Consider the following 19,360-nt stretch of genomic DNA (forward strand, 5'->3'; position numbering starts at 1 on the left):
AATCCAGCGTGTAATGACTGCCAGGCCTGTCAATCCTCCAGGCTCTCCAGTCAAATGCCTGTGGCTACTATTGGCTTATGGTAAAAGGACAGAAATGCAGGGAAATGCCTCTCAATCAGAATATGATGTGATAATGTTATTGCTCCAATGTATTCTATATTGTCCCTGCATAGTTTAATCTGTTGAGACCCATGTCAAAAAATTGCCCTTGTTCCCCAGAGGTCTTTACTCAACCTTTTAGTAATACAAGTGGATTTGAAAGGAGAGGGGGTACCTCACTTGATGAATTGTTTCCAGTTAATATAAAAAAATAATAAGAGGTCAACTGTGGCTTAAAGGCTAAATGAAGGTATAAATTAGAGTAAGTGTGCTAGTAATCTGATTAGTAAACCCTTAGTCCTCATTTACCCCAGGGGGCAAAATACTTTACAATAAATAATATTGACACAGAAATTTATTTACAGGGGTGGTGGTGGTGGTGATTTCAGCTGGTTTAAAGAGGGCAAAGGAGCTTTAAGGCGGAAGATGTAAGGACAAAAGATTTACTTTGTTTTGCTCCTTTGAGTCCTTAAAAGTTGGGCAACTTCTGGGAATCTTGCATTTGAAATGAGGCGCTTTGCATTTGAAATACATAATTATGGCTACAGGCTGAGCTCTCCACTTAAATGAGAGTGCTGGAAGCTGAGGATTTCTATTTTTTTATTTTATTATTTTGATTTCACTAATTAAGGCGGTGAAAACTGACCCACATAGAGTCTCTTGAAGTTAAAAAGTCAAAATTGGGTAATAACAATTCAAATCTCCCTTTATGGCTTAATAAAGAATCTTTGTATTTCCTTAGTCATTTTCCCCTGTCTGCTTTTCCAAGTCCTGCATGGAGGAGGCATGAGAAAGCTCAGGTGATCCTAGTATGCCATTATTTTTAGAGAACATTAAGGTTACATAAGAGGCAATTTGCCTACTTTTTGTTCTGTGCAAACCTACAACACTTTTCACAGGAGAAGGCATGCTACTTTAAAAAAAAAAAAAAAGGCAAAAAGTGAGTACCATCTCCTGAGGAGTCTTGCTTGTAAGTCTGAAATAACTTTGGTGTCAAAAACAAATGACTTTCTCCCAATTTCTGCCTGTCCTCTTGCAGTTCAGCGCCCCAAAGTCATTACTCAGTGTAAGGTTATATTTATAAAACCATTCTGCACACTCTACCTGCTCTTTACACTTGAGAGATTATGAATTTTTGTGTACAGTTTTCTGGAGTGGCTCAGGGACAGAGGAAAATCATCCTTCTGCCTTGCCTGGCTTCCTAAACCTCAGGAGTAGAGGTGCTGGGCAGATTGTACAAACTGGGAGCGGGCCCATCAGGAGATCTCCAACAATTTTTCATTAGTTCCTAGGACAAGCCATTTTTTTTTAAACCCACAGGCAATTGTTTTCCTAGAAAGTTAAGCTGTGCAGAGATGGGATAATGGTGTGCTCTTGCCACCTAATGACACAATTATTGCCTATCAGAAAGGAAACTGACCTTTGTCATTTGGAGCATTGTTTTTCATCATTGGGCTGTACCTCCCTGGAATAAAAAGAAGCTGTTGGACTGTTGGAGCCTTGTTATTTGTAACTCTTTGATTATCTATGGAAGGTGTTACAGCCACACTAGTGGAAGAAGGACCTCTGCTTAACCTGCTGGGAAGAACAGAACTGTGGGGCTGCCAGAGGCCTCCGAGGGTCATGTAGTCCATCCCCCTGCCATCTGACATGACGCTAAGCTGTCCCATTCAGATGACCCATTTTCATCAAGTTCCAGAGCACAACCTCCCATTCTGATCCTTCTCTATTTTCATGTTACAGAAATCCTTGCTCCTTTCTAAACCACAGCTATAAAGCGATGGGATTTATCCTACCAGCCCTACACTCGTTACTTTATCAGCGTACCTTGTACAACCTTAAATCCCTCCTGACAGCTAAAATTTTATCAGTGGAAATAGTAGAGCCAGTTACCATCCTCTATGTAATAATCTCATGTATGTGAAGACAGTTGTTAAACCTCCTTTCGGCACTCTCTAGGCTAATAATAATAATTATGATGGTGAGTTAGAAGAGAATACTAACAATTCACATTCCCATAGTGCTTTAACATTTACAAAATGTTTTCCTCACAACAACCTTATGACAAAGGTAATAGTAATAGTTCACATTTATATGGCCTTGGAAGGTTTAAAAAGTGATTTTTTCTCATTTGAGCCTCATGATAACCCTCTGACATTGGCAGCATGGTTTTGATTCCCATTTTCCAGATGGAGAAACTGAGTCTCAGAAAAGATCAAAGGGCCCTACAATGATCACAGACTTGGAAATTCAGGGTGCCTTCAAGCCATTTCACTCAGACCACTAGTTTATGGGTAAGTAAACTGAGGTCCAGTGAGGTGGGTGACTTGTACAAATTCGCACAGATAGTATGTGCCAAAGCAGAGACTGGAACCCAGGTTCTCTCGTTGCAAACTGAGGAGTTTTGTTTTTTTTTGTTTTGTTTTTTTTTTAGTTCTACAATGCTGACTTTTCCAAGATTAAACTGTTTATATATATATATATATATATATATATATATATATATCAGAATTCAGACTGGAACTCAAGGTTTCTGAGTCCAAGATAAGAATTATTTCCAATGTACCATGGAAAAAAATAAGAGATTGCTCTGAGTTTTGTTCTTGTTATTGTTCTGTTACTGGGATTATATTGATTTTGGGAACTCCCAATGAGGAAGATCCCTCTACTAAAGATGACTATCAAATGTTCTGCAACTTGTTCTGCAAGGGTGGGAAAGCTGTGACCTCTAGGTCCTCAAATGCAGCCCTTTGACTGAATCCTCTAAATAAAAGGATTTGTTCTGTACAACCTAGACTCAGTCTAAAGTCACACCCAAGAACCTAGAAGGTCACATGTGGCCTTAAGGCCTCAGGTTACCCATCCCTGTCTTAAATAAATCATGTATTCTTAACCTGAGGTCTATGAACAGCTTTAATAAATTTTATAAATTTCCTATACATTTAAGAATATTATTCTGAGAAGGGGCCACAGGTTTCACTGGATTGCCCTAAAGGTCCATATCACCAAAGAGTTAGGAACTCTTAGCATTTCCTGGGAAACTGAGAAGTCACTAACCTTCATATATAAGCAGAGGAACTTGAACTCAAGCCCTCCTGAAGCCTCCTCTGAGGCAACAGGTCTAGAGAACATGGAAAGAGTAGAGGACCTCCAGTAGCTGCCCTATGCTGATCTAGAGCTTTCTCCAGGGCTTAAAAAATTTAAAGCTTTTCCTCCGCTAATTATTTCTTATTTATCCTGCATAGAGTCTGCTTTGTGTATATTTGTTTGGGTATATTGTCTCCCCTATCAGAACGTAAGCTCCTTGAGGGCAGGGTCTATCTTTTGCCTCTTTTTGTACCCTAGTTGCTCAGCACAAAGCCTGGCACATGGTAGGCACTTAATAAATGCTTATTAATTCGTTATTTTTGTAGATCATTGTTTTAGGAAAAGCCTCAGCCCTGCTGCACTTTACTCCTAACTCTGGCTCCCTCTTCCATAGCTTTATAAAGCATCCCTCTAACTTGCTGGATAAAAGGGCTCCTCCTGGGCACCATTCCACTACCTATCTTGTTTACTGCATTAGAATATAACCTCTTGAGAGCAGGAACTGTCTTTGCTGTTGTTTTTGTATTGCCAGAACTGTTTGGTGACATAAAAGCTTTAAAACACTTATTCCTTCACTCATTCATTGGTTCATTCATTCATTCATTCATTCAGGGTATGGAATTTAATTGGTTAACTCTTAGTAGGAACAAAGGTGATTCAGCAAAACCCCTCATCGCCTCTCATCTAGACTATTATAGCTATCTTCCTAACTGGTCTCCCTGCAACTAGCTCCTTGCCTTTGCAATCATTCTCCATCCAACTGGTAAATTGATATTACTAAAGCAAAAGTATCACTATGTCACTGCCTGGCCCAAGAAACTTCACTGACTCGTTAATGAATTTAGGGCAGGGATTCTTACTTAGTCTGGCTCTGGAAAACTGTTTCCCTTAATGCTTCATATTTAAGTATAATTTAATATTTTGTATTTCAAAATAATTATTTTTCTTGGTAATTCTATGTATTTTGTTTTATGTATTTAAAAACATTATTCTGAGAAGTTATCCTTAGACCGCAACACACTGCCAAAGGAGTCCCTGACATAAAATGTTTAACAACTCCTGCTCTAGTATAAAATATAAACTCATCCAATTGGCATTTTGAAACCTTTCCAATCTATTATCAGCCTATATATTGCCAGCCTGATTACATGTTACTCTACTAACCTCCACACCCACCCTTATTCTACACTGCAGACAAACAGTACTGTTTGCTACTTTTTGTAGAAGACAATGCATTTCTCATCTCCATATATTTGTATAGGTGGTCCCCTATGCTCAGAATTATTTTGTCCTCTTTTGTTTTTTTTTAACCTCTCATTATCAGGTAGCTAGGGGGCACAGTGGATAGAGTGCTGGGCCTGGAGTCAGACTCATTTTCCTGAGTTCAAGTCTGGCCTTAGACACTTACAAGCTGTATGACCCTGGACAAGTCCCTTAACTCTGTTTGCCTCAGTTTCCTCACCTGTAAAATGAACTAGAGAACGAAATGGCAAACCACTCAAGTTATCTTTGCCAAGAAAACCTCAAATGTAGTCATGCAGATTCGGACAAGATTGAAAAACAATTAACAACAACTACCTTCCCTATTCTCTTGGAACCCTTAGCTCTCTTTAAATCTCAGTTAAAGTACTTCCTTCCACAAGAGGTCTTTCCTGCTGTTAGTGGTCTCCTCAGGACCCTCCCAAATCACCTGGCATTTATTTTAAATATATTTTGTATTGGCTTATCTATTGTACACATTGTTCCCCCAGTGGAAGGTGAACTCTTTCAGGCCAAGATTGTTCTGTTTTTGGCTTTCTATCCCAATGCTTAGCACAGGGTCTGATACAAAGTAAAGTGTTCAATCACTCCTTGTAGAATTGAAGATTCTCATATGTGTATGGGTAAATATATATTTGCACTCACATAAATGATATGTGTATGTAGATAGATTTCCAATCTTATGAATATATGCACCTATAAATGTATAGCATGCTTCTGTTATACAAAATTATCCTGTAACATCCTTTATATATGAAGATAACAACCCTTAAAAAACCACCAGTAGAGCATGAACCTGGAATTGTTGTGAAAATGCACATAAATTTACATAGCTGAATACACACACACGCACACCCACAAATGGCATTCTGTTATATTCATAGTAATTTTTAGATAGATGTTTTTCATTAATCAAAATTATGTACATATTTATACATGTGCATTTGTATCCTTAATGAGTATATGTAAGAAAGTATGTTACAGATATATCAAATATTCTCAACATGGAACGTTACAGGAGTCTTTCATATGTCTGATTTGTATTGAGTCATACTGTGGCAATTTAGAAAAATCTGTGTTCAGCTCCAAGATGAAATTAATTCTTTTTGTCACTCAATAAGTTGAACTTGAACTTTCTGGCTGGAAGGTGGCAATAAGTCTAACCTATATCGAGACGCTTAACACCTAATGGAGAGAGGAAGACAGCTTCCTTCCTTTACCCTCAACTGAGTGAGTTAGAATGTTTTCTCAACAAACAACCAATCAAAAAGCATTTACTAAGTGTCTATTATGTGCCTATGTACTAGGCAGATACAAAAGAGGCATTCAATAGGTATGAATTCTGGCCCAAAGGAGCTTATAATCAGTCAACAAGTATAGTTAAAATGAACACAAAGAAATAGTGAATTGCTGAGTTACATGATGCTCACCATAGTAGGTGGGAGATGGAAAAATTAATTTGGAGAAATGGAAGACTTCACAAAGGACATGGGACTGAAGCGAGACCTTGAAAGATGGATAAGCTTTGCATAGGTAGAAGAGAAAAGAGGGTGTTACAGGTGGGGACAACAGCATGAACCAAGGCCAAAAGTAATTAATGTGTATATGCTCAGGGATGATTACATAACACATCAGACTGGAAAAGTAGGGCAGGGTCACATTACTACTTTTTAAAAAAAATAAGTTTTATTAATGCCTTTCACATTTCTATCATATTTGTTCAAAAAACCAGTAAAAACAAAAAGTATTACGGGGTCTATGAATGACAGTGTATGTAACAATTTGTACCTAGGCATTACCTCTCTGCTGAGAGTGGGAAGATACATTTTAGTATTTTTTTGTGGGAGCAAGATTGGGTATTAGAATTACTAAGAGTTAAGTTTTCGTCTAGTGTTCTCTTCATTTATGTTACTGCAATCATTGTAATTGTTGATTGTTCTTCATGTTTTGCTTATTTTTTTTTGTATCAATTCATACAAATCTTCATAAGCCCAGATTCCAAAAGGTCTTAAACGGCACCCCTCCCTCTCAAGTTGGCTAGTATCTTTAAATAGATGAGTATGCATTACAGACAATATTTTAAATTTTTTTAAACTGGATTTTCATAATGTTTTTGAACAAAATGGGCAAGGAGTGATGAAATACCAAGTGGCAGCTCCAACAATGGTTCCTACCTCCCTTCAGTGCTGCCTTCTTACTTATACTTCAGAACTCCAGTGAATCTGTGATTTCTTCAAATATGAGTATTTTCTTCACGTGTGGTTCCAAAGGAGTCAACCAGCTTCCACTGGGACTTTCTCATCCCATGCTATACCTGTCAATAATCTTCCATAGATTCCCCCATAGAGAATTTCCCCATGTTTTAGACACCATCCTCTAGGTATCTTACATTTTGAGGGCAGTCTAGTTTGCCTACCTCTCAGCACATCCCTTTTCCCCATCATGCTTTTCCTGAGATATATCCCTTATATCATTTCTTGACTCTAGGTCATTCCTCCAAATATTTACAGTATTCGTTCCTGGGTGATCCTTTTAGTCATTCACAATCATAATTCTTCATAGATTGTGAAATTCCACAATTAGAAATCACAGGTTCCCTTTCGTTTTCTTTTTTATTCAATGGACTAAAGACTGGCTCAAGAGCCACCTAAGTGTTTGTTGAGTGACTCAGAAGCAAACCCCTCTAGCCTTTTATTTCACACATTCAAACTACATAATTTTATTCTTGCAAAATCAGTTATTTCTTTTATAATCCTCCCTCAGATACATTTTGATCCAATAGTACCAATTTGTAAACATACTCTAAACAGGCAATGCAATCTTCCCCAAGTTAGATTTCAAACCCCCATCTATACATACAATGCTTAAACACACACACACACACACACACACACACACACACACACACAAATTTGCAGACACCTCTCCCCTCCCCCTTTTATTACTTTGGAATAAAAATGCAAATGAATTTATTAGCTTAAGACTGGCACCAAATGGAAATTTATACACATACATTTAAAAAACAGAACCCTTGAAAATAAAGCAGTTGCAGCCTATTAATTTTCCTCTTTGACAGTTTTTAAAATTCCCCTAAAAAAATGAAACAGCACGAATACTGTCAATATATCACAACAGCCACATTAGGTTTTGTGATATACATCATAATATAAAGAGTACTATTAGAGCACAACCTGGGAACCATTAAATCATTCTAAATCACTGTTACATTCCATTAGTGTCAATGGTGAAACCACATAATAGGCTTTATTACAAACTTCACCTTGGTAGGCCATTGTCTCTAATAACCACTTCTCTATGATGTGGTATCATACCCAGAAATCCAGGGAGATAATAAAGGCTCCCTTATTTCTTTTTTATTGGATGGGTAAAGTTAAATTTAGCTGTAAGTAAAAAAAAAATCTTGAAGCTTTGTTCACTAACTGCAAGTTGCTGCTATTTGGACAAAAAAAAAATTAGGCAGACTTGGGGAGAACAGTTTGAAATAAATTTAAAACCTGGCAAAGCTGAGGCCAGGGTAGGTTGGGCAGTCCCAGCAATTACGATGTCATTTCTGAAATGCAGTTTAGTACATTTGCGCTCCTCTTTACACTTTTGTTCAGGAGCAGGGTATTGATTATAGAAACACTGCAAGTTTCAAACCTGCCCTTTCTCTCCTTCTCCCCCAGTTTGAGCCGTACCCTTTAAAAAAGCCGTTTGGGCACCTCTTTGAGGTGAGCCGAGTAAGGACTGCAGCTCCAGCTGAGATCAATTTTCAGATGGTTCCCTGAAAATTGTTGTACAAACTTACACTTTGGGCTTTGTTTTGTTTGATAGTTTTTAAAACCCTTCTCCTTTAAAAAGAGATCTTCCTCAGCCCCTCCTCTTGCTCCAGATCTTATTCATAATTGCTTGATTTTATTTTCCACATAGAATTATATTGAAAAGCAGCGCCACGTAGGGACATCTATTTATAGAACACACCTTTCTAATTCTTTAAGGGAATTTTAGGATGAGCAATGAAATATGTAAAAAGCAAATCCAACTGGATAGGTGAGTGCTTTGTAATGAAGTCCACCCGCTGAAGGGCAGGAGCTTCATGTTTCCTTTTGAATTCCATTCTCTTAAATTGTTCCTAAGATTTTTGAACATGGCTAAAACATTATCTCTCTCCATCTGTGTCTGTTTCTATACCTCTGTAGCACTAGAGCATCTATGTAGAATATTTCTCTCTTTCCCTCTTTCACTCTCCTATCTCTTATGTCTATCTGTGTGTCTGTCTATCTATTTAATGTAATGGTGCACAGTGCATGGTGGACTGACATTATAATCAGGACACCCTGGTTTCAAGTCTAGCTTCTGACACATATTAGCTCTGTGACCAAGAGCCAGCCACTTGACCTTTTAGGGCTCTACTCTAGCCCCTTTCCAGGAAATTATCCAAGATTATAAATTATAGTGAGTTGCTGAGATGAATCTGTGGAAGGAGTTTCCATACCAGTTCACTGGCACTAATGAAGTCACAGGTCCAGACCACCCCCCAAAATGAAAATATTTTTATTATAAATATTTCATATAAATAGGCTCTGATTCCTTAGGAAGTGTTATGGTCTAAATCATATTTCATGGTTGCTTTAAATTTTTAATTTGATCATCTTAAGGGTCACTGTTGTCTTTATTTTTCAAGTCTGGTCTCAGAAGAAGGTGACTCATTAAGGAAAAGAAAATGTTTGGAGAGCAGGTTGGTAGAATTTGAAATTGGGGCCAGTAGGGGATGCGATCTGCTGGAGCTCTGATTCTTTCAGAATGGGAGACTCCTAGTATGGAAATTCCGTCTGTTAATACAAATATGTAACTTCCCTGTAACTTGGAGTCTTCTAATATTTTTGTAAAGCATACGTTAAGTGTGTATATGTATGTAGAGGAAGCAGCATGGTATAATGGTTAGACGGCTAACCAGGTATCAGAAATCAGTCCATCAATCCATAAACATTTATTACATACCGAGCATGTGTCAATCACTCTGTTAGGCCCTGAAAATTCTACTTCTGACTCATAAGAGTTAAATAGCCCCAAGCTAATCACTTTACCTTTCATTGTCTCACACAACAATCAAGAGCAGACATTGAAGAGGCACAGATTTCACTGTCAGAGAGAGGATGCTGTCTACCTCCATCAGCTTTCCACATTGATGAAATTATCAACTTGGATAAATATACACACGCATGCATGTACACATGCATGGAAACACATTCATGCCAATGCATATGCGTACAATATGGCAAACACACACAGAGATGTGTAATGTTCCCTTTAGAAAATGTTTAGGTCATTCAAGGAGGAAAATGGATGATAAATGAAGGAATAAAAGAATAGATGGATTAATTTTAGAGGATTAATTAGGTAGTTATTATGTACCAAGAACTGTGCTGAGCACTGGGGATATATAAAAAAAATAAGGCATTCCTTGCTCTCAAGGAGTTCATATTCTAATTGAGAGAAACAACATAAAGGAGTTTAGCTGCAAGGAAGATGGAAAGGCCTAGAAAACCTAAGAGCATGGGGCCGATGATAAGGCCCAAGTAATCTTAGGGTGCATCTGCACGTTAAATTCCAGTTCCCAGGGTTCTGAAGGTCGTAGAAGAAGGGCATGGTAAGGCTCAGAGGAACTTGAGATGCAACTGCATGATACATAAGGTCAGGACATCTTCCATATCAAGGTAAGCCTTGTAGTTGGTTATTTTCAGCTCATGCAAGTGCCAGGAAGAGCACTGTAGCTACTCCCACCCCAAGGGGCTGCTGGAGTCAGGCAAACCTGGGGTTTTCAGAAGCAGGGCAAAACAAAGGCCATGTACAATTCTGCTCCCCCTCTTAGAGTCAAATCTTTCCCCTAGTTTTATTCAAGCAGGCCATTTTTCTTCTTGCTAATGTCCCTTAACTAGATTTGCTCTGCAAATTTATTTCCTTCATTTTCCTCAATCTCCCCTATGGTTAGACTTAGAAGTAAAGTTGGTATGCTGTTCAGATATCAAGGCAAGGAGAGAGAAAGACCTGGAGTATGTGGGAAAAAATATTTTGTGAGTATGGAAACAGAAATGAGTCATCAGGAATTTCATAGTAAGTTTATTTAATTTAGAAAGAGGCAGAAACAGAATAGCAAAGTGTAAGACTGTATGTTTCTGAAAGAAAGCAAAAAGACAACTTGTTTAAAGGACATGGCACATGAAGAACCAGTAAAAAGGGGCGAGGAATGAGAGCAGTGGAGTGGCTAGGCCTCTTAAGTTAGCAACAGGATTCAGAAGATGTTTAAACCTCCCAATTTTGATATTTTCCCATTAACGGATTTAAGGTGCTAGGCTAATTCAAATAGGGTTCCTAGGATATTGGTTACTCACTGACCTGGTTCTCTAAAGTTGGTACTTTAAAGTATCCAATAGTAATGTTTTACAGTGAACTTATCTTCCAAAATATCACTAAAGCAGAGCATCTTAACCTTTTGTGTACCATGGTCCTCTCTGGCAGTCTGGTAAAACCTATAAACTCCTTCTCAGAAAAATGTTTTTGCTTTGTTTCAACTCATAAATGAAGAAAATGTTAAATTTCAGTTAGAGGTTTGTAAAAAAAAAGAGGTCATTTCCCCCCCAACCAAGTTCATGGATCCCCTGAAATCTATCCATAGATGACCTCTTAAGGGAACCCCTCCACTAGAGATAAGGGTTAATAAATTAGGGCACAGAAATGATGGCATAAAAAACAAGACAGAAAGTAACATTTTTGTGAGGAAGGCTTTTTGTGAGGCTGTGGGCAGAGTAAAAGCACTAAGTTTGATTTAATTTCTTTGTTGCCTAAAGGAAGCCTTTTAGCTAAAGCCTCACCTCTAACCTTGTTTTCTACTTCCAGGGTGCATTGTGTCTCTCTTTTTTGTTATATGACTGGTTTGCAATGCCATTGATGTTCACAGGGAAGTGAGAGAATTACTGTTTGAAAAGAACATGTTCTACTTTGTGATGGTTGGTTTTACTTTCTATTTTTGTGATTTTTTTCCTTTCTTTCTTTTTGCCATATATGGGGAAAAAATGCCAGTAGAGCTCAGGCTGTTAAATACTTTGAAAGCCTCATTCCAGTAAATAATATTACACTACTTTAGAATGTTAAGAGTTTGCCTGCAATTGGTTTTCATTTTCCTCTAGTGTTAAGTTGGCACCTCAGGCACTGTCCCTCCTTCTGAGATGTGTCACAATATATCATGCATTGGTATCAAAATTAAAATGAATTCATTGTTAATTATAATTTTTAAAAAATAGCTGACTTTCGGCTGCAAATGATTAACATGGTAGACTAGCTATGATTTGATATTGCAACTGTTACCAGAGGTTATCCGCTACTCTCATCAAGGAAAAAAAACATCATTCTAGTCATGATGAGATTAAATAAGATGAAAGAAGATACAACTTCACAGGCTATCTGGCCAACATCAACATTACACCTGAGGCTATGTCCCTTATGATTTTTTTTTTCAAGGAGTTGGCTACAAGGAAAATCTACTAGTCAGAAGCAGAGGAAAATTCTTTTTTTTTAAACTTTTATTTTTATTTTCAGTTCCAAATTCTTTCTGTCCCTCCAGCCTTTTCCTGAGAAGGAAAGAAATAAGATATCCATATATATGAAGTCATGCAAAGCCTATTTCTCCATTAGCCATGTTCTTAAAGGGAAAAATAACACAAAAAATAAAGGAAAAAAATGCTTCAGTCTGCACTCTGAGTCCATCAGTTCTCTATGTGGAGATGGATAGCATTTTGCATCATGAATCTTTTGGAGTTGTGGTAGATCTTTGCCATGATCAGTTACTAAATCTTTCCCAGTTGATTATCTATAGTATTGCTGTTGCTGTGTAGGTTGTTCTCCTTGTTCTACCTATTCCACTCTGCATCAGTTCATATGTCTTCCCAGGTTTTTTCAGAAAGCATCCCCTTCATTATTTCTTATAGCATAGCAGTATTCCATCATGTTCGTGTACTACAACTCATTCAGTTCTTCCCCAAATGATGGCCTCCCCTTAGTTTCTAATTTACTGCCACCACAAAAAGTGCCTCTGTAAATATTTTTTGTCCATATGGCTCTTTTTTTCTTTTTCTTTGATCTCCTTGGGGTATAGACCTAGTAATGGTATTGCTGGGTGAAAGAGTACACATGGTTTTATAGCCCTTTGAGCATGGTTCCAAAATGTTAATGGCTGGACTAGTTCGCAGTTCAATCAACAACGCATTAATATACTTGTTTATCCATGTTCTTTCCAGAATTTGTTATTTTTCTTTTTTGTTATTTTAACTAATCTGAGATATGTGAGACTGTCCCTCAGAGTTGTTTTAATTTGCATTTCTTTAATCAACAGAGATTTAGATCATTTGATTTCTTCCTCTGAAAACTGCCTGTTCATAGCCTTTGTCCACTTGTCAAGTGAGGAATGGCTCTTATTTTTTTTTATAAATTTGGCTCAGTTCCCTATATAGTTGAGAAATGAGACTGTTATTAAAGAAATTTACTGCAAAAAAATTTCCCAGTTTTCTACTTTTTATCTAATTTGGCAGCAGGTACTGGTTTTGTTTGTACAAAATCTTTTTAATTTTATGTATTCAAAAATATTTGCTTTACCTCCTGTGATCATCTCTGTCTCTTCTTTGGTCATAAACCCTCCCCCTAGATATGAAAAGCAATTTCATCCAAGTTTCCCTAATTTGTTTATATCATCACCTTTTATGTGTAAATCATGTACTCATTTTAAGTTTCTCTTTGTATATGGTGTGAGATGTTGCTCTATGCCTGGTTTCTGCCAGACTACTCTCCAATTGAGGGCAAAGTCTTTAGGCACATGACAGTTCTAACTTCCCTGTTTCTTTCATGGGCATCCAGTCTCCAGTGTTGGAACCTAAGAATCATTATTCATTTTTCCTTCTTCTTTACATGCTATTTCCAATCAGTAGCCAGTCTTTTAAGAATCTTCTTCAATATCATCACTTGAATCCATCTCCATTTTTCAGCTCAAAAAGCCACCATCATAATTTAAGTCCTCACTACCTCTCACTAGGACAACAGTAAAAGCCTCCTAACTGTTCTCCCTTCACCAGTGAAGGTCCTTCTTTCACCAATCGAATTCTAATGCATTATATTATATTACACCTTTGTTCAAAAAGCTTCAATGGCCTTCTCTTCACTTTAAGAAGAAATGCAAATGCCTCGATACTTTTCATTTTAAGTATTAAGAATGTGGTTCTAGGTGTTTCCTCAACCATTTCAGATTACTCATTTCTCATACTCTATATTAGCCAAGTTGATTACTTGTAATTTCCTATCTTATAAGGCATTCCATCTCCTACCTCTTCTCTTTCCTGGCTTCCTAGAATGCCCTGTCAGCTACACTGCTCTTCTGAATAGGCTTTCCTGATCTTCGATCCTCCTCAAATCCCACTGGTAATAAATACTTGGTACTTATTTATTTTTGCATACATTTTATCCATCCATATAGAATCAAAAGTCCTTGAGGGCAGGGAGTAGTTTGTCTTTGTCGTTGTATTCCAGGTATCACATAGGTTCCCAGAAGGGGTGATATTGTTGCCTAGGGGCACTAGAATGAGCCAGAGGGGTGGTAGGTACACATGGGGGGAACTGAATAAAAATAAGAGGGCAGTAGAAGAATTAGGAAAGAAGAGAAGAACATTTTGAAAAACTGTTAGTGCATGTTTCATCTGTTGCGCAAGAGTTAAAGTTGCAGTGATTACATTATTTTCCAAATAAATACACAAAATGTAAGTTATAACTGATCAGTGGTCAAGTGTGCCAACTGCTCTTAAGAAGCAAACTCTGGCAGGCAAGGATGAAATGCACTGTTGAGAAGTCCAGTATGCATCAGCAGGAATATGTGTGTGTAATGACTTGTTTATAATATGATACTATATGGTTACATGACACAATATTGAACCATCAAAATTTAATGCAGGAAAAAACTACAAATTTATAATAAATTATTAAATTTAAGATGTATTGTTACAAAAAGTAGATTTCTAAGGGGGTGCTGAGTAATTTTTCTTTGAAAAGGGGGCATTAGGGCAAATATGTTTGGGAACCTCTGGTCTAATAAATTACTGGGCACATAGTAGATAATAAATACTTGAATGAAATAGTGTATTATCATAATTTTATCAATAATGAAAGAGCACATCTTTGAAAGGACGGTGTCTTGGCTCCTATCACATAACCACAAAATGTTGGAGTTAGAACTCAAATCCTGGTCATTTGACTCCAAATCCAGTGTTGTTCCTGCAGTGACATGAAGTTATTTCATCATGCCATCCTATTTTGCCTTTTCATATAACAACATTTTTGTGCAGTCAAACAACAGCAAAATCCCCTAATGCTTGACGACATAAAAGCAGTCTTCATACTCATATTTTTAAAATCTTTACACAACATTTTTCAGCCTTCATACACATTACTGCCCTTCATATACACTATGATCCAGTAACAATGGCCTCGTTTCTGTTCTCTGCACACAACATGCATTTTCACTGGTTGTCTCTGATATATGGAGTTGTTTGTTTGTTTTTTCTCCTCAGCTCTACCTCCTGGTTTCCCTGAAGTCTTAGTTAAAATTTCACCCTCAGCAAGAAGCCTCTCCTAGTCACCCTTACTGATAATGCCTTCCTTCTGAGATTATCTCTAAATTTTCCTTGTATCTTATTTGTAGTTTCCATGTGTCTTCCCCCTTTCCACTCCACTGGATTGTGGGCTCCACAAGAGTAGGTACTGTTTTTGCCCTTCTTTGTTTCCCTGGCATTTATTAGTCAGTCACTCAATAGTATTTTATTAAATACCTACTATGTGCCAGACACTGTGCTAAATGGGAAATAAAGAAAGGTAAGAGTCCATCTCTACTCTCAAATGAGCTATGAATAGGAAATAATATACACTTAGAAGGCACTAGAATCAAGAGATTAGGAAAAACTTCCTGTAGAAGATGGGATTTTGATTGGTACTTAAAGGAACCCAGGGAAGACAGTGCTTGGCACACAGCAGACATTTAATAAAGCTTGTTTGAGTTGACTTGGTAGGTCCAGTAAGAGGTTTAGAAATAAGATTTTCTTTCTTTCCTTCCTTCCTTCCTTCCTTCCTTCCTTCCTTCCTTCCTTCCTTCCTTCCTTCCTTCCTTCCTTCCTTCCTTCCTTCCTTCCTTCCTTCCTTCCTTCTTTCACCAGCTCTGGAGTCAGGAAGATCTGAGTTTAAATTTGGCTTCAGGTATTTAGCATTTGTATGATCCTAGGTATAAGTGGAGATAATAATAATACCTACCCCCCAGTGTTGTTGTTAGGATCAAATGAGATAATTATAAAGTACTTAGCAAAGTGTCTGGCATATAGGAAGTGCTATATACATGTTGCCTGTTATTATTATTTATGTGCCACATGATCAGTGGGGGTGGTAAATAGGTTGGGGAAGAAACTCATTAAAAGCCTTTTGCTCCTGCCTAACAGATCCCAAATATTTTTGAGAACTATATCCATTTTAATTTTTTCATGGCCTTAAAAATCCTGGAGCAACTTATATTACTATCTACAAAATCAGGATTTTTAGGTTGAGATTTTAGTTAGTCAAATATATTATGAAATCTTTGAAGTGACTGGCTTCTGTGAGAATATAGTTGTGATATGAACACATCTCTATAGATTAGATAGAAATCACTTATTTCATAAATATCTTTTTGCATAAAAAGTTTCTGGAGTTTTTAATGTATATAGGAACCATCAGATAAATGTTTAAACCTAAGTTTTCTTCATGAGGGTGCCTGAGCCAAACTATTTTCCCGTAAGTCTTCATATAGACCACACATATATTGAAATATAGGGAATTTCGAAGTCTTTAACTTTCTGAGACAATCACGAGAGGTCTAAAGACTGTTCCTGGAAGGAGACAGTTAGTAGTATTTCATGCAGGCTTTTTATGACTCTGTGTTAGAAAGCTGTTGTGTTAAAAGAGGAAACTCATCCTATTAATCCAGTCCTATAACCTTGAGCTATCAAGACTTTTAGATGATAATGCAGCATGCGTCTAACATGTATATTATTCACACAATAAGCTTTTTGTCCATTAGAAATATGTTAATGGTGCTGATTATCTTCAATATAGCTAGCAGAAGATTATAGCTTTCCAAATATGTAGAAAGCTAAAAAAATAAAAATAAAAATCATAGAGCATTTGTGCTTGTTAAAATATACATTATACCTATCAATCACTGGTCATCAAGTTTTTATGAAGAATCTCCACTGTGCTAGGTTCTAGGGTTACAAATACAAAAGTAAGACAATCTCTGCTCTCAAAAAGCTTTTGGTCTAATTTTTTTCTATTTATAGGCTAAATATTTTCTTTTATCAAGGATATCTCTGTGAGGAAGGCTTTCTTATTTGCATTAGTACAATACTTTGGCCTGCTTGTTAAAGGAAGACGTATGAATAAAAAAGTGATAATAACGTAGTCTTTCTGTAATCTGGGGGCTACAGGAAGCTGTTAAAAGGAAAACAAGAAGAAAAGAAAGTGATTCTATTTTTTAAAACCAAAAAAAAACTAAATTCTAGTGCATTTCAATAACTTTTTTTCATTTCAGGCATTGTATCAAAGCATTGTATGAAGACCAATTAGATGTCTAGAAACTGAGCTTTTAGTCTTTTCACTGACCTTAGTCACCCTATGCTGCCATGTCAGGGATCCATGAACCAAGGCAGATTGTCTATTCATGATTGACAATATCTGCTCTGAGAGTTAAGGACAGGTTGATTCCTTTCCTTGAAGGAAAACTCTCCTACTTGTTATATGCTAATATACTCTATTCTACAAACCTGAGCACTTAAGGAAGCACAGAGTTAAATAAGGGAACAGATATAAAAGTGCATTGGAAAAGTTACTCATTTTACAAATGTAAGGTAGCTTCTTCAATGGGCCAAAAATATTTTAGTCAGATAGTTCCAAATTTGAATTTCAAAATTTTTGAGAAGTTGAAAAATACAAAATGTCATTGTAAAAACTGCTACCTATGTCTATTGAGTTTAATTCTTCCAGTAAGTATTTGTGAAAGTGCTTGACCTTTTGTATGAGGTTCAAGTTTCTATCATGCCTTTCAAATCACCTGCTTACTTTGATTCTTTGTTAGGTCCATAATCTCATCTATATGTGTACAAATTATAACCCATCCATGTCCTCTTATCCTGTGTACTTTTTATCGTGCCCTCTATCTACCCCAATATATTGAAGACTTTTCTTACAAACCTTTTAATATTTCATGGTGTAGAAGTTGTCATCTGCTACCCCTCATTCTGACTACATATGTAGCTCATTTTGTTTTCTCATTATGCTCCAAATCATACAGAAAGCTGGAGAAGTAAGGGACCTAAGAAACCATATAGTCCAATTTATTGGTCTCCAAAGTCTTGATAATATCATTTGTGCTTATTTTTACATATATCACCAGTGCTTGGCACACAATAAGTACTTAATAAAATGTTTCCTACCTGTTGGTTAGTTGCCTATTTGTCTCCTTCTTGGATGGCAATCATTGGTAGAATGTTTCATTCTTCTTCCATCCAGTGTTGCCCTTCTGGTAAAACACAATTTTGATTTTTTTGGCAGACTTAAAGCAGTGATGCCCTGAGCCATCCATACTCTTGCTCAATACCCTTTCCTTACAATTACATCATGAGCTCACCTGCTAGAATTAAAAGTTGATCCTGTTCTCATTGAAGCAATATCAGTTGCTGAAGTTTTATAGTCCTTGACGAGAGAATGGAATTTTTCACAGTTGTGATTTCACCTAAGGAATATGGGGATCCCATCTGTAACACTGGAACAATCTGGAGAAACAGTTGCTAAAAAAAAATCAATCCTACAAGCTCATGAAATTAAATATTACCTTTAGTCTTGTACTTTGTGTTGCCTTGGGGGGACGAAGGGGAAGGACCAAAGGTGCTCGCTAGATATAAATTAATCAAATCAGAACAATAACACATCCCACGACTAATGCACAATAAGAGGTAATTTGCTAAACTCCCCTTTGCAACCTGGACAGTTAGCAAATTACACAAAGTAAGCAATTAACATCACTTCAGCAAGAACAGGCCCAGCATTTTCAAAGAACATATCAAATTATAATGTTATAATGTTCAACACATCCCATATAGTAGGTCATTATGTGGGATAATTCGGAATAAGACAGACTCAGTTTTAAAAAAACTGATGACTTTTGTGAGAAAACACATATATATGTATATGTGTATATCTATATGTGTGTATATGTGTATGTATAAAACAGTCCATTCATTTAGGTGGGTTCTTTATTATGTGTAAAAAAGGAAACCAATTTAATACCTTCACCATATTTGTGGATTCATGTTGCAGTTAAAAAAGGAACTTTTGAGTTTGCAAAATTGTGTTTGAGTAGCTTCCCTTTAAAAAAAGAAATTTAAACATAAAATTCCATACTCTGTCACTGTAATTACATTCCTGCTATTTTGTCATGGTGTAGGTAGCTGTACAACTTCAAAACTTTCAGGAAAATATACCCTATTTGTACACAAACACATATAATACACACACACGTATATGTATATATATGTGTATATATATTTAATCTATTTAATGTATATATGCATTTAATATATGTACATATATGTATTTAAACTATTTTACCCACCCACCATGCCATCCCTATAACTCCAAAATGTGAACAATCTCAAAACCAACTTTCTTAGTAATAGTTTCCACTTATAATTAATTTCCTATATCCCGGAAATTTTAAAATGTTATCGACATTAACTTTAATTAAAAGCTTATAGAAAATACATTTTTCCCATCTATATAACTCAGAGGATTGGAGATT

The 19,360-nt window shown here is 36.6% G+C and overlaps 1 long non-coding RNA gene across 1 annotated transcript in view; it reads right to left on the reverse strand.

Annotated features, from left to right (window-relative positions):
• The window catches only part of LOC140533350 (uncharacterized), a 69,617-nt gene extending 50,527 nt beyond the window's left edge, over positions 1 to 19,090 (reverse strand). Inside the window, exons 1-2 of the long non-coding RNA XR_011976884.1 lie at positions 18,191 to 19,090; positions 17,997 to 18,082 (exon numbers count right to left, since the gene is read on the reverse strand). This is a non-coding gene — a long non-coding RNA (uncharacterized lncRNA). The remainder of the gene's footprint in view (positions 1 to 17,996; positions 18,083 to 18,190) is intronic.
• Between the last annotated feature and the right edge of the window lie 270 nt (positions 19,091 to 19,360).

This window comes from Notamacropus eugenii, chromosome 3 (assembly GCF_028372415.1).
Source record: "Notamacropus eugenii isolate mMacEug1 chromosome 3, mMacEug1.pri_v2, whole genome shotgun sequence".
Classification (NCBI taxonomy): Eukaryota; Metazoa; Chordata; class Mammalia; order Diprotodontia; family Macropodidae; genus Notamacropus; species Notamacropus eugenii.